Below are 14,173 nucleotides of genomic sequence, written 5' to 3'. Positions count from 1 at the left end.
TGAGTAGGCTTTCTTTTTTCTGAAAGGTAGCTGACAAAGCCAAAGAGTAGAATTTTATGAGTGTCTGGCCTTACATTATTTTGTCTGTTTGAAATAGGAAATTAATATTAATTTTTTTGTTTCGTTACTGTCATGTTTCTTAAAACCTAACACATTTTGCATTCTCTTTGAGCTGAAATTCAGTCTGTAGCAAGAGTTGCATCAGGTAACTGGGTTCTGGATCTTCAGTAAAATCATGTTGCTAAATTTATTGGGTTCCTTTTTATATCTATAGAGCACTGGGTTAAAATTTGTCACTTAAGGCTTTTAATTAGAAAGTGTAATTGGAGTTTTCAAACAGAACGCATCTCTGTAACTGGACATAAAGCCTTGCTCACACTCGTCCCACCCCTGCTAGCCCCTTTATTTTTACTCTCCAGAGTTTAGACAGAGCAATTTTGAATTGTTTTACTGTGAATTTTGCACACTGAATCATAACAAAATGTGAAGCTCCTCAGGGAGAGAACTGCATTACAATGAATGAGCCTGGGGATCTGGGAGAAAAGAAGGCAAATTTGCTGTCTTGTTACCCCCAATTAGGAACGCGGGTGTGACTCGCTCAGCTTCGTGGGAGACCAGGCTATGGCTCATCTTTGAAAGCGGGGGCTTATTTCACAGCATGTGCATGACATTTCTGCAGCTAATACGTAATTACCCAAACAATTGCTCTTCAAAAGAGGACACGTTGCTTTGGACTGGGTGATGGCTGATGTCAGGGTTCCTGTCTTTCACATTCCTTTTTGCCACGTTTTGGGTCATTCCGTAGTTTGTATCTTAAAATTATTTGGTTAATAGCTCCTAACATGTAGCTAGGTTTTGCATGCCAATTCCCTTAGCAGTCTAATTGCTGCCCTTATGTGCTAATGTATATGATTAACTATACCCAGTAGCAGCCTACCCACTGAACTCCAGCAATACAAAAAAAGACTTGTCATTCCACTCCTTTCCTCACACAGAAATGAGAGCAAAGCTTCCCCAGTTTCTGCATTATACATGTCTGGGATTTTTTTTGCAAGTGTTTTTGTTTTCATTTTCTTTTTTCTCCCAGTGATGCTGTCTGAGCAACTAAAATAAGCGTGAACTTTAGACCTCCATACTTCAATTACAAAGTTTCATTTGGAGAGAATGCTGAAAGAAGAGAAAATTAGAAAGAGGTAATGGAAGTTTCTGTGTTTTGGGAAGCAAGTTCCAAGCAAACTCCAGCGAGTTCCCAGCTTGTTTCCAGCAAATGGCTGTTTTGGTCCAGATTCTCAGCTGGCATGGTGAATGAAGTTCTAAGCAGAAAAGAAAAAAAGGTTTGAATGGTACGTCCTAGGAAACACTATTGACCTGTGAACAGGAAACTGATACAAGACAGCCTTCAGCGTAATGAATGAGAAGGGGGGAATATTAGTCTGGAAATATTATCTTAGACTTTTATAGCAAGTATACCTGAATTCACGCAAGCAGTGTTATTTTAATTTATCTTCTTGCATCTGTTTGCTTTTTTACAAGTAAACTGAACATTTTTGTTCCCTTTCAGTTAATCCTCTGGCTGCTCTGAAGTCTTCACACAGTAATTCGACAGGTGAATTGGAAGAATGACGGTAGCAGCAGGGGTAAGTATGTATACTGATTTTTTTTAGGGGTTTATACCTTTGTCAGGTTGGAAAGGCTAGCCAGATTATGTACTCAGATAATACTCTATAATTTTGCACACTATAAAATGCAAAATTCATAACAAAGGGGCTGGAATGAAATCCAGGTTAACAGTGGTAAGTCTTAGAAATTTGTAACTTGTCTATTGTCTTATGGTTACTTTAAGTGTGGTATATACTACCATTATTTAGTTACCTGATTCATTTTAATACCTACTGTAACCTTTGGGTATATTGCATTTAAAGATGTGTTTCAACAGAGAAGGTCAGTAACAGTAATTATAAAAAGTCATCCACCAGTCGGGGAAAAAACCAATTATACTCTGCATTTTCTGCTGAAAAGGATGAGATACTCAGCGGTAGAGCGGGCACAGCGGGGGCAGTTGCTGGGACTGTGCTCCCCAGCCTGTCTGGGAGAGGAGTGGGGTCATCCCAGCACTGCAAGCTGCTGGCATTCTCACAGCCTGGAAAGTTAGCTTGCATCGAGAACCGAGCCAGCTGTTTTGCTTTCCATTTTTAAGAAAACATTGCCAACCAAGAAAATCTGAGCACCTAGGCCTGCACTGACTACCAAGTTAGGAGAGCATGTGGTCTGTGGACAGAGCTGTACAGTGTTGTTTTGTTCCTTGGTTGTCTTGCTGTGATACTTAATTGTGTAGGAAGGCTTTTCAGGTGAACATTACTATGCAAATGATGCAAACATAAATTGCTACAGGAAGGACCTTCAGTGGAGAGTTTGTGGAAGTAATGGCAGAAGATTAAAACTATAGTGTTTGTAATCTCAAATGTTAGTCCTCTGATATGGTAAAACAGACCTGTTGTTTCACTTGTTTGGATTTGTGAAGACCCAGGCACAGCCCAACCTCTTACACTGGAGATTTTGTGTGTGCAGGGATGCCAGCTTTGGTAAAGATGCTTGGACGTGTGTAACTGGAACGTGCTTTCAACCAGGATGTAAGTAACAGACCTTGTTGACTGAAAGGTTACTAAATGTATGTTTCCTTTGCCAAAGGGAGCCTATGTAGAAATCCAAATGAATGCTCATGGAAACCTTTTGTGTTGTGTTGTTTGCAGTACTCGTTTTTATCTTACCAGAGACTTAAATAACCTTAATCTTGGCAACTCTGTATGTCGTTGTTGGTTTTTCACTGAGCATTTGAACCTGAAGCTTAAGCTGCTTAAAAAGTAACATCAAAAGTAACATAAATAATGTATGTTGAAGAACTTTAAAATTGCCACCATTAATGGACTACAGCAGAGGGTTGATTCAGTGACTTGGCCAAGATAGCAAAGAACATCTGTAAGCTGGATCCAGGTTTCCTGATTTGTCCAGCATTTCTGTGGAGCCTGTGTTAACTTTGCTCTCATATGCTCAACAGGTAACATTAACATCATAGACCTTAAAAAAGAATGTTCAATGTTTTAATAATATACAGGATATAATCACTAAATTGATTCTAAGCAATCCATAATATATTTTAGTTTAATAGGTCACATAAAAATATCTACGAAATAAAAGATATTTGGACAAATATCTTTCGCAAATGATATTTATTAGGCACAAACTTCCTAGAATTTCAGGGATCAGTTTATTTTCATACCTTTTGGCTTCATGAGTCTGCTAAAGTGGAAACATCCTTTTCTTTTATTATATACTTATACTGAGCAGACATCCCATAAATCATAAAGCTGAAGTATATAAAAACATATCCTGTTCATTTTCCTATAAAATATCTCTGCACAGTGTCTTTTATATTTTTGTAGAACTGTTGACAAACTACCACTTCATCTCGTGGATTAGTTTGTAGTAAAGTTTTATAGACATTGCCATCTTTCTGTTTCAAAGGCAGCTGATATTTAGAAGGATACTCCACTCGGAATGAGGCCAGTGTTTTAGTCTGTAGTAGTAGTTATTTTTACTTTCAATAATCTGCTACCATTGGAGCCTAGACAGCATTTAAACTAAGCATTCCATACCTTGTGTTGATGATTAATTCTTTGTTCAGGCAAGCATGCTATGAAACTAAAATATCACTGGTGATTTAAGATGCACAAGACATAATAAATTAATTAAGTGAAAGCTAGTCTCTTTTTCCTGTTTGAAGACTATTAGTAAGAATATTGCTGTGGCTTTGTTTTTACTTACTGGGGGTTTTATCTGTTTGCGGATTGAATACAAATACGGGAAGTTTGCAGATGTGTCGGATGTTTGTCGTTGCTTCAGTAATTTCCTCTTAGGATAACTGAGTGCAATTTCTGCGTTCAAAATCTGTTTCAAATGTGTAATTTCTTTTTAAACATTCCAGAACACTGGCCATTCAGGAGAAGAAAGGAGTAAACATGAATGAGAGAGAAGTCAGAAAAGAATAGTTCAGTTGGAAGGGACCTACAATGATCATCTAGTCCAACTGCCTAAAAACCAGATTATAAAACCCAGTCAGATACTCATAGAAAAATGTATATCTTAGGTGTATCTTAGGTGGTGATGTACTGTTTGGTTTACACTTCTCCTTTCACATGCTAACTTAGAAAGTTTTATGCTCTGTATAATTCAAACTTGTACATATATACAGAATGTTGGCGTTATTAGGAAATTTAGCAGGTACTATAACAAAAATTTTGTTGTCAATGTTTGTAGTTTGGTAAATCGTTTGGCTGCTTTTTTAAAGACCTTATTTAAAGACCTTTCACTTACATTTTGAGCAACCTAGGTATTTTTATTTCAAGAAAGAAAATTGGCAGTTCTTTTAAATGCTGTAAATGCAGTTCAGAAGTTTTTCCCAATTCTTGTGATGCTCCATTGCTGTGGTATTTCAAATGAGCAGTGTGTGCAGCAACACTTACGTGATGGAGAGTGACAAGGTGACATGAGGGCTGCCTCTGAATCACATTTGTAACCTTAGCAGAATATCAGAGCGCCTGAGTAGAGAGTCCAGCATGATTATTTGGTGTTTCGTAACTGTATAATGTTACCATTCTGCCAAAATCAATGAGAAAGCTTGATGATTAAGGTAGGCTTCAAAAGAAGGATTTGGAGTGGGTTCTGTTTGGTCTTCATCACGGTTTTCTTCTGTTTAAAGAAGGGAAACTGAGGAGAGGAAAACTGAAGCTTTTCTGCAGTTGTGCTTTGGATAAAGTACATCAGTCCTTGTCCACTGGATGGAGTTTTACACTGTGGATTACAGGAGTATTTTGGGGTTTCTTTTGCCAACGAAGGCTCTGATGGTAGTGTACCCTTGAAAAACAGGGACCTGTTTACAAAGATTTTATGAGGCTGGCTGGGAATTTTTGGTTGAATAATTTTCTCACAGAAGAGGAACTCCCTGCAAAACTGCAGCTTCTGTCAGGAAAATAGATTTTTCTATGATGGTCACTTTTGTCAGATAAATGTAAGACTATTTTCACATGGGTCTTTTAAAACACAGTTCCAATATTTCACTTCTGAGTCTGCAAAAACCACAAACATTTCCTTTCATATCAATTTAGCGGCATTTTTCTATCAGTACTTTGTTACCAATGCTTCAGTTCATGCCCCTGTTTGCTCCCCTAAGCCAAGCTCTCTGCAAAATCCCTCTCTCCAGTGTGATTCTTCCCTTGAGCTGAACTTTACAGTGCATCCTGGAAAGCGATGCCTAGTCCAAAAATTGAGGCATCCGCTTGTGTGGTACCGCTCCCAGGAGGCAGCACTGGCCCAGGGCAGCACAGGGCTGATGCAGGTTCTTCTGATCCACTTCAGTGAACCTGGAGGGAAGGGTGACGGAGAAATGGCAGCCATTCTTTGGATGGAAAATGTCAGAACAGCGTATTTTTCATACGGAGGTCCAAACAATTAGCTGTTCATCACAACAAATAAAAAAAAAATATTAAATGGGATGTAAGTTCCATATTTTCTTAAGCTCTACTATGAAGGCGTTGAACTACAAAGCTGGATTCCTGATGCAGTTCTGTGGGTCAGATACGGCAGTCCCATTACTTTGTAGCTTGGTTAGAGTCTTTTGAGAGTCCCATGAAGCACGTGCCTGTAACATTAAACAGCTGAATGCCTGAGAAACTCTGGCCCCAAATCCTTCCTTTCACATAACTTTTCTCTTTTGATTCACTGCAAAGGAGAAGGAAGGGCCATGAGAGGGAATCCTGCCCTGCTCCCTATGGCTGGGACCATGCTAAGAGTCAGTGAGGGTTCCCTAGTGACCAGCCCCAATGCTGGGAGCATACTGCTGGCTAAATTATTGAGAAAAATTACCAGTAGATATAGTTTCTGATGTAAAGGACATAATAAGTATGTAATAAGTGATTTTTATGTATTATTTACATTTATGAGGCAAGATAAAAAAAAAAAAAACAGTTAATTTTTTTTCCTACCTACCTTAGGTATGTTTCATGTTCCTACACCTAAAAATAGTACTCTTGACTCTCTAAAATATTCACAAAGAACTTTTCTTTGGGAATGATTCCTGCTTTGCAACCTTCCCAATAATTTTTTTCCCCAGTCTTTTCATTTCTTCAAGTATGAGCTGTTTCGGCCCCACATCCCCTAATTGCTGCCAGCGTTAAGATAGGTAATTATCTGTTCCGCTTTATCACTTACCTTGAGCACAGATAAAGCTTGCACGGAATAGATCATACAAAGTCCTATATTAATTTGCCGTGGAAGGCCTGCATCATAGGAGAACTCAGTAGAGCTAATGGCAAGCAATTTTAGGTAGAAGCGATGGGAAAATGTCTTTATAAAATAATTCCATAAATAAGTTGTTAATCCATAGCCCCCTCTGGGAATGCAGTCCTGGAGAACATAGGCAGAGCTTTTTTTGAGGGGTTGAATGGGGGCAAGGTAGGATCCCACCAGAACAGCGTGCTCTATGGAGGGTCTCTGAGCCACCTCGGTGGCAGTTAATCAGAAGCAATTACCTTGCAGCTCTTCTGTGATATGTGAGGGCGGAACATTGCCTGTGCCTGCAGAATCACCAGTGGGTGGCTGCAGCAGCAGTGGCTCTTCTCTCCAGGTTTTCAAGCATGTAGGGGGTTTGGGTTTGCTCTTTTTTTTTCTTTTTTTTTTTTTTTTTTCTCTCCACTTCTTTTCATGCTTGCTGTAGCTGAGACTTGTACTGCACTAGCAGCAGGTATTTGGGATCAGCCTTTGTTGCCAACCAGTTAAATGTAATTGTTGCATCCTTCTGGTCTGCCCACCTGTTCATTCCCATTAAGAAAATACTACCTTTATAAAAGTGTTAGACTTCTTGTTGTTGCGGGAAGGATTGTGCCATCTGTTAGCGTAGTAGTGCTATAAGTCAGGACTGAAAAAGTAAGATAGCTAATAAAAAAGAAGTTCAAGTCAAAATGGTGAAATTAGTATAAGGTTGCTTTTGAAAGTGGGGTGACTGATGGAAAAACTGCATGCCTTTAGTGCCCAGCTGAGCCTGGGAATGAGGGAGCAGTGAACCTCTCCATAGTGGCGTGAAAAATTATTATTAGGAGTGGAATTAAGGAACATCTATTATTCAGAAACTGAAAGATCTGATGAAGACATTGCCTGTGTTTAAATCAATCTTCTCCACCAATTTACTACAATTCTTCAAATTTCAGCAGTAGTTGCCTCAAGAGGCTATTCAGGAGACTAATAGTTAGAGAAGAGAGATCAGGCTCTGTGTGGATGTAGAAGGTGCCAGTGAGACAGAAGTGGTAGAAGCTGTCAAGTTACAAGTTGAGAGTGCCTAAAGGTACTTGGCTTAGAGCTAATGATCTAGAGCAAAGTGGTAATCAGTAAATTGTTATTAGCTCATGGCAAAATGGTGTAGGTCAGTGGAAATCGGGGATGACAGGGATGCACTGCGCAGTGACCTTACAGTGCCAGGCGAAAGAACAACCTGTAAAAAAACCAGTATTGCAGATGGGTGCCAGCTAATGAGTACTAGAAGACATAAAACCCACTAACTTCACTGAGGTCGCAGAGAAGTATGTCTGTTTGGGAAGAATATTTGGGTGTTGTTCAAGCAACCTCTGTAACTGCCTGTGTGTGACTATGGGATCTCAGATTAATTTAAAAAAAAAAAAAAAAGGAAAAAAAGAACTCTTAAAGTAGTTGATAAGGGCAGTTGAAATGGTATGGTAGAAATGGCATGGCAGAACTTTGGAAACCTTTTTCTTTCTTCTGGAATTGATGTCTTGTGGAATTTTAGGCTGAGTGCAAGTCATCCATTTAGGAAAAAAAATGGAAAAGAAATGCAGAGAAAGAGAAATGTAGGTTTTATTTCCTCTTTTTTTTTTTTTCTTTCCTCCCCTTAGTTGTTAAACAACTTGGAAAAGAGACAAACAACCTGGGATGTTCCAGTTTAGCTACGTTCTCATTATCTTGATGGAAGTACACAAAGTAACAATATGCACAATCAGGCATTGTCTGTATTCCTCTAAAGTGGAACAAGGAGAATTTGGATGAAATTAAAGCGGTTTACTAAGCATGATTAATAACTGGAATTTCTGACCTAAGAGATTACTGCTGGAAGGAACCATCTGGATAGAGTGACCAGATACCTGGTGGGATCCAGCATGTAGCACTCTGGCGTTGCCATTCTGCCCTGTACTGTGCGTGCTCATAGCCTGACACATGCCTCTTGGGATTTCACGGGTTTTCCTGCCCCTCTCATCAGACCCAACTCTAATGAGATTATTTGCAGAGGGAATGACATGTCACTTAAAGCACTTAAAATCACCAACTATACAAAAGTCAATTAAAGAAGCAGCAGAAAAAAAAGTGAAAATTCTTTACCAGTCTCTCTGTTTTATAAAGCGTGTACACGCAGAAATTGATAGCAAGAACATGGCTATACTGCAATGTTATGATTGTCTGCTGGAGTGTTAATATATAAAGAAAAAAGGTGGTACTTTAGATATTGAGGCATCATGCTGTTTCACATGATGAGTAACTTGGAGGCACTTTTGTTGTATTTTTCTAGACTGAAGACTTATTTGTCTTAGTAGTTGCCATTATAAGGATGTTTTACAATGAACAGAGGAAACCTTACCAAACAGTCCCAAAATAAATCAGACAGCAGACAGAAGGCAGTGCTTTCTGCTATGAAGATGTTATGAATGCCTACATTTTTTTTCCTATCTCTGTCATCCACTTTAAGTTAGCTTTGGAGAGCGATTTTATCTTTAAATATGAATCAGATGTTGTTGCCAAGACAACCTCTCCTCAAGCTTTTCGCTTTGCCCACAGTGTGTGCGGAACCTCAACCAAGTGTTCTCCCAGAGTGATTGGTCACTTACTTTTCAAGTGGGATTTGATTTGATGAAGCAAAATATTCAAAGTACTTGATTTTCTTGGCTCCTTGGTGAATCAGTCCAGCTAGTTTCACTTGCTGTGTCTCTAGGGCTGGAGGAAGCTAATCACACTGGCAGCTGGATTCCTGCGTATGAGACAGAATATTTGACTGAAGTTAGGGCTCTGCAGTCGATTACTGCTTTCCTAGCCAAGGTCTAGATGGGGAACGTACGGTCAGTGACAGAGCACAGTATTTTCTGCAGGATATCAATTCTCAGTGTAGCGATGCTGTATTTTAGGCTACTAGAGTTATACTTGCTTTGTATTCCCTGCAGATGTTGCCTTACTGCAAGGTGCCTTTTGTTAAACCAAAATGGCTTTTGGTTTAAGCAAGGTGCTCGAGTAGTGTGTACGAATTGGCTGCCATATTGCTGATGGGACGGGGAGCAGGGCGTGGGTTTTAGTTTGTCGTTGGTGTTACCTGCCATGAGAACTTTTCAAAAGGTATCTCTGTATAGGCTGTTCCTCGTAAGTGCAGTGACAGACTTAAATAATATTTGAATGAATGTAGACTCTGTCATACAATAATATTAAATTCCCTTTTCATTTCTTATCACCTCAATGTATTTCATGCCCCTTTTGCTCTTACTTCTTACTACTTTGTCAAAAGACGACTCCTTTTCCCAGGCACTGCTGTGCACCGTCGTTATTTTAGCTTTATTAAATAACGGTGGTATCATTCTGTCTTATACTTTCAACAAAGTAGGCTCTTGCAAAGTGGTGTTTTAATTAAGTATAACGGTAGCAATGCCTCGGCTTCTATTACTAAAAAATGAAGGAATCTTGTGGGAAAGGTTTCTTTGCTCTTTTCACTGCCACTGCAAATTTGTTTTCTCAAGAAATACAGTAAGATTGGTGACAAGACGATGACTGAGAGACCATGGAGAGTCGAGGCTGTAACAAAATGAGCAGCAGGCAGTGTCCTGTCTTTGGTGGAGACGTGCCGGTGGGCACTGTCCTCAGGGACGAGGGCTCAGCAGGGATCTGAAGAGCCGCCCCTGGTTCCTCCTGCCTGGGCATTCAGTGGTCGGAATTTCAGATTGTTTACCGAGAAGCAGCTGAAAGATGAGAAAGACGGGAATTCATCATCCTGACTGAGATGAGAGTTTATCCAGTGACAGGCTTATATGATCACTGGTGCTCTGAACAGTTTGTGTTTTTCACTGACAGAAAACCAATTTCCCCATGAAGGATTTTTTTTTTTTTTTTTTTACAAATATTTCCAATGTTTCAGGTTTTTTTAGATATTGCATCCCTTCTTTCCAGCAGAGAGGCACAGAGAGAGGTCTAAATCTCTGCTACATCCATCTCCTAAAAGTCCTTTCCATTTTCTGAAAGGTTGGCTGCAGCTGAGGTACTGTTTTTCCACTTTGCAGGTTTAATGTAGTTTTCCTCTTATATTTACAAGTGTGGAATCAGTTGATATTTAATATGATCTGTATTGAAACTGCAGCATAAGTATAAATATTTATTGCTAATTTTTTTTCAGACGATGAGGTTTTTAGACCTTGGCTCCATATCTCATGGTTATTTGTGTGTGAGAGAGAGGGTTGTGGAAAACCCATCAAAGTCGGCCTCTGTACTGAATAAAGAAAATGCAGATTGTATTGTGGGCTGCAAGATACTATAGTGAAGGGATTGTTCTAAATGCAATATATTAAAAGTTATTTCAAGCCAGGATGTAAATGACATTTCAGATTTTGAAAAGAATAATTATCTGAACTGTCACTTGAAAGAGAAATTCTTTATCTATTAGGTTTTTATGTTTCAACCTGTAAAAGACATCTATGGGATTTATTTTTAGTATGTGAATAAACTTGATGGAATAAAGTGGAATGACTAATAACCTTGGTCTGTCAGACACAGCCGTTAGCCGTTTGTCCTGGAGGTACCCTGCCCATGCACTTTTTCTTGACATGCTAAGCAAGCCCAGGTCTTGAATCTGTGTTTTATTTACTTTGAGACATCTTTGTGACTTGCAAAATACAGCCTAAACAGTCACAGAAGTGACTGCTAGTACTATTTGAATCCCAATTTCCCCTGGAGGTAAGCCTGTGCTGTAATTCACTGCCACCATTATGTCTATCTTGGCACACAATTGGTTTTGTTACCCGTAAGTGTGCCCATAAGTAACAGCAACTTAGGTGCCTAAAAACTTTTGAACTGGGCTGTGTCTTACTGATGGAAATTAGTTTAGTTGTCATTTTGAAATGAAGCCTGAGCATAATTGTGTTGTTGAATCAAAACCTGATGTATGAACAGATCTGTACAGAACCTGACTATAAAAATAGCCTCCAAGCTTTGTCTGTCTGTACAAACTGACTCTTCCACTATCAGAGTAAGTGAATTTCCTCCACTCTCTTTGACAGCTATGGATTTCAGTCACTGACAAACACAAATTTCAGTTCCCCTTTGGAGAATATGGAGAACAGAAACTATACTGTGGTGAACTCCTCAATTTTGCAGCGTAGCTGAGCTCTAAAGTCTTTACCTGCTCTCTCACTTTCTGTCGTGCACTCATATTTTTTTTTTTCTTTTAGTAGGGAACTGAATTTGGAGACTATTGGAAATGCGAAGACATGGCAACCAATTGTCTTGAAAAAAAATTATGAAAGAATAGTTTAAACTATTTTTTTCTCACTTAGAGATTCAGCAATAGAGTACTATTAAGAACATTAACCTTTTAATGGATTAAAAGAAGAGAAAAACATAACTAACTTGCATTTCTTTTTGCAGACAATAACATACAGTTCCCACAGTTTGTTGTGCTATTTTAAGAGTAAATATTGTTTAAACTGTAATGGCTATATAAACTGTACAATCTAAAGGCTTGGTGCTGAGGAGTGTACAGAAGGAACTGTAGTTGTTTCTGAAATAGATGGATGATGTAAGAAAAAGATGTGTTTACTGAAATGGACTGTGACCATAAGAGATAAGCTTTGGAGCTTTGTAAGCGGTTATTCTCTTCCCAACTTTGTAGTTTTCAGAAGGAAAAACTGAAGAAGTTCATGCCTTTTCTGATTGCTTTCCAAAACAATGCCAACTGATGGGCTAATTTTTTAATATTTGTAAAGTACTTAGAGAATTAGTTTAGCGGGAGGACAGCGAGACAAACATCCCCTCCCCCAGGTATTCACTCTAGCCTGGTAGTTGGCAACTCTCCAGGAAAGCAGAAGACATAGGGTCAGAGTATTTTAGATAAAGGAGCATAGGAGGGCATTTTTTCAGCTATATGGGTAGGTGCCTTAACCAAAGACCTATTGGGAGTGCTGCTGCCACATCTCCTGATAAAGAGTTGGGGCTGCTTAGTAGCATATTGGTAAGGGACGCAGAAGCAGTGTGAACAAGGGAGGACTGATTGTGCCCTCTGTGAGAGGGTGAGTTAAAGTGGGTGACACATCCCAGTTAAATGTCTCCCGTAGAGTCCCATGAGTTCTGTTCCCCATAACTTGGTTACAGAGAACAAAGAAGAAAAAAAACTTACATCTGTGAAATCAAATCCCTCCCTGATCTTTCCCTAATCAACCTGACAGCTTCTAATTGCTGTGTTCAGAGGTCCCACTGGACTTGTGCTTTCTTTTGAACGTCCATTGCCACCTGAAATACTCCCCTAAATATTAAAAAAAAAGATAAATATTAACTAGGTTTCTAAGAGTTTCTGGAAGGTGATGAGATTGAAGTATTTATGTCATTGGCTAATATGCAAAATAATATTCTTCAATGATAGTAATTGTTGCTTTATTCAGAATTTCACTGCCTGATACCTAACATCGTGAAGGTGTCCCAACTACATGGATTGCCACCTTGTAGTAGATAGCCCTTGTGAAGTGGCCCCTGCTTTTGGGGTGAGCCCTGGCCATTCCACCGATTTCTAATTCATTCTTACCATATTGTAATGTTTGATGTGATTAAATAAGCTTGTGCCATAAAATAATTTTGCACATATTGTATCACAATATCACTCCTTGCTATATAACAAGAAAAATGGATGTTAGCTAGTTTTGAACTTTACTGGACAGCAGAGATTCCTCTGGCCACAAAGCTGATACATAGGAGTCCTGCGATAATCCTTATGTGCCTTTTAAAGGTTATTTTTCATTAGTAGCACCAGCCAGAATGGGAAAATGATGCTACTATGCCTTAGACATCAGAAAAGTCAAAGAGCTCTTATCCTACAGGCATTGGAAATTAATGGCTTGTATTTCTGTAAACTTTGTAACTCATTTCTGTGATCATAGAAGTAGGATCAAATTGGAAGATGAGGAAGAATGTTAATCATCAGATGTTACATGGTTTGCAGGAGGTAAAGGCGTATCTCATTGCTAAAGGCAACCATATGTTACATTCGGTGTTCACGTGGCAGGGAGAGTAAATCCGGAACAAATAAATTGTTTTGCAGCTAACCAGCTCAGGTCAGAGCAACCATTTTTCCCATCTTTTTCCTTTCCTTCATAACAAAACATACAAAAAAGTAGTAAATAATAGTCATCCTTTGCTTTCGAAAGAAATAAAGATAACTATATAGTGTGTGTCACATGGCTGCATTGTTTATTGCAATTGTATTTTGAAGCCACATTTAATTTAACTTAGCGTTGGTTTCCTAGCCTTTCAATTGTCCTTCACCCTGCTAAAATGTTGGGTAGATCAGTGAGTGAGCATCTGTCTTACAGTACAAGATTCCTGCAGACGTGGCAGCCATAAAGCTACAGAAAATAATTTTCTAAGTCTATGAAAGAAACTTAATATCTTGTTCAATCTCAATATTTATTGTCCACAGAATGAATGTACTCCTTAAAAAATTTAACTCTCTTGATATTTTGCTCTATTTTTACAGTGTTGGCATTCCTTCAGACAAAGTGTGAGTGCAGAGATAAATTCATGTGGTTTGCAAAAGAAAGTGTTTTATCTATTTTTGCTTGCTCAAGCACACAGAAAGTTTGTATGTCACTGTGAAACCTTAAGGAGAACACAGGCTTTCGGTAATATTGCTTGATGTTTTCTGCAAACAATCAACACGTTTTCAGGGCATTTTACAGCATCGATATTTTGTTAACCAAACACATCTGTTTCCAGATGTAGGTTGTTCAGTTTGTCCAGGATGCCTCAGCATTTCTTTAAGCCATGAACTATCACACCCAACCTTGCATTTACCCAATTCAGTCCACTCTCTTCCTTT

The 14,173-nt window shown here is 38.9% G+C and overlaps 1 protein-coding gene across 2 annotated transcripts in view; it reads left to right on the top strand.

The window, feature by feature from the left end:
* PCDH15 (protocadherin related 15) overlaps nt 1-14,173 on the top strand; it is a 1,027,345-nt gene that overhangs the window by 26,474 nt on the left and 986,698 nt on the right. Inside the window, exons 2-3 of one of the 2 annotated variants that reach the window (XM_054831779.1) lie at nt 1,088-1,343; nt 1,562-1,637. The gene's annotated coding sequence lies outside the window, so the exon portion shown is untranslated. Of the gene's footprint in view, nt 1-1,087; nt 1,344-1,561; nt 1,638-14,173 lie in introns of those variants that run through there. The other variant, XM_054831776.1, reaches the window with a different exon arrangement.

The sequence above is a fragment of the Grus americana genome, chromosome 7 (assembly GCF_028858705.1).
Source record: "Grus americana isolate bGruAme1 chromosome 7, bGruAme1.mat, whole genome shotgun sequence".
NCBI classification, from domain to species: domain Eukaryota; kingdom Metazoa; phylum Chordata; class Aves; order Gruiformes; family Gruidae; genus Grus; species Grus americana.
The sequence above is the reverse complement of the archived record's forward strand: the minus strand, read 5'-3'. Positions and strand labels throughout refer to the sequence as shown.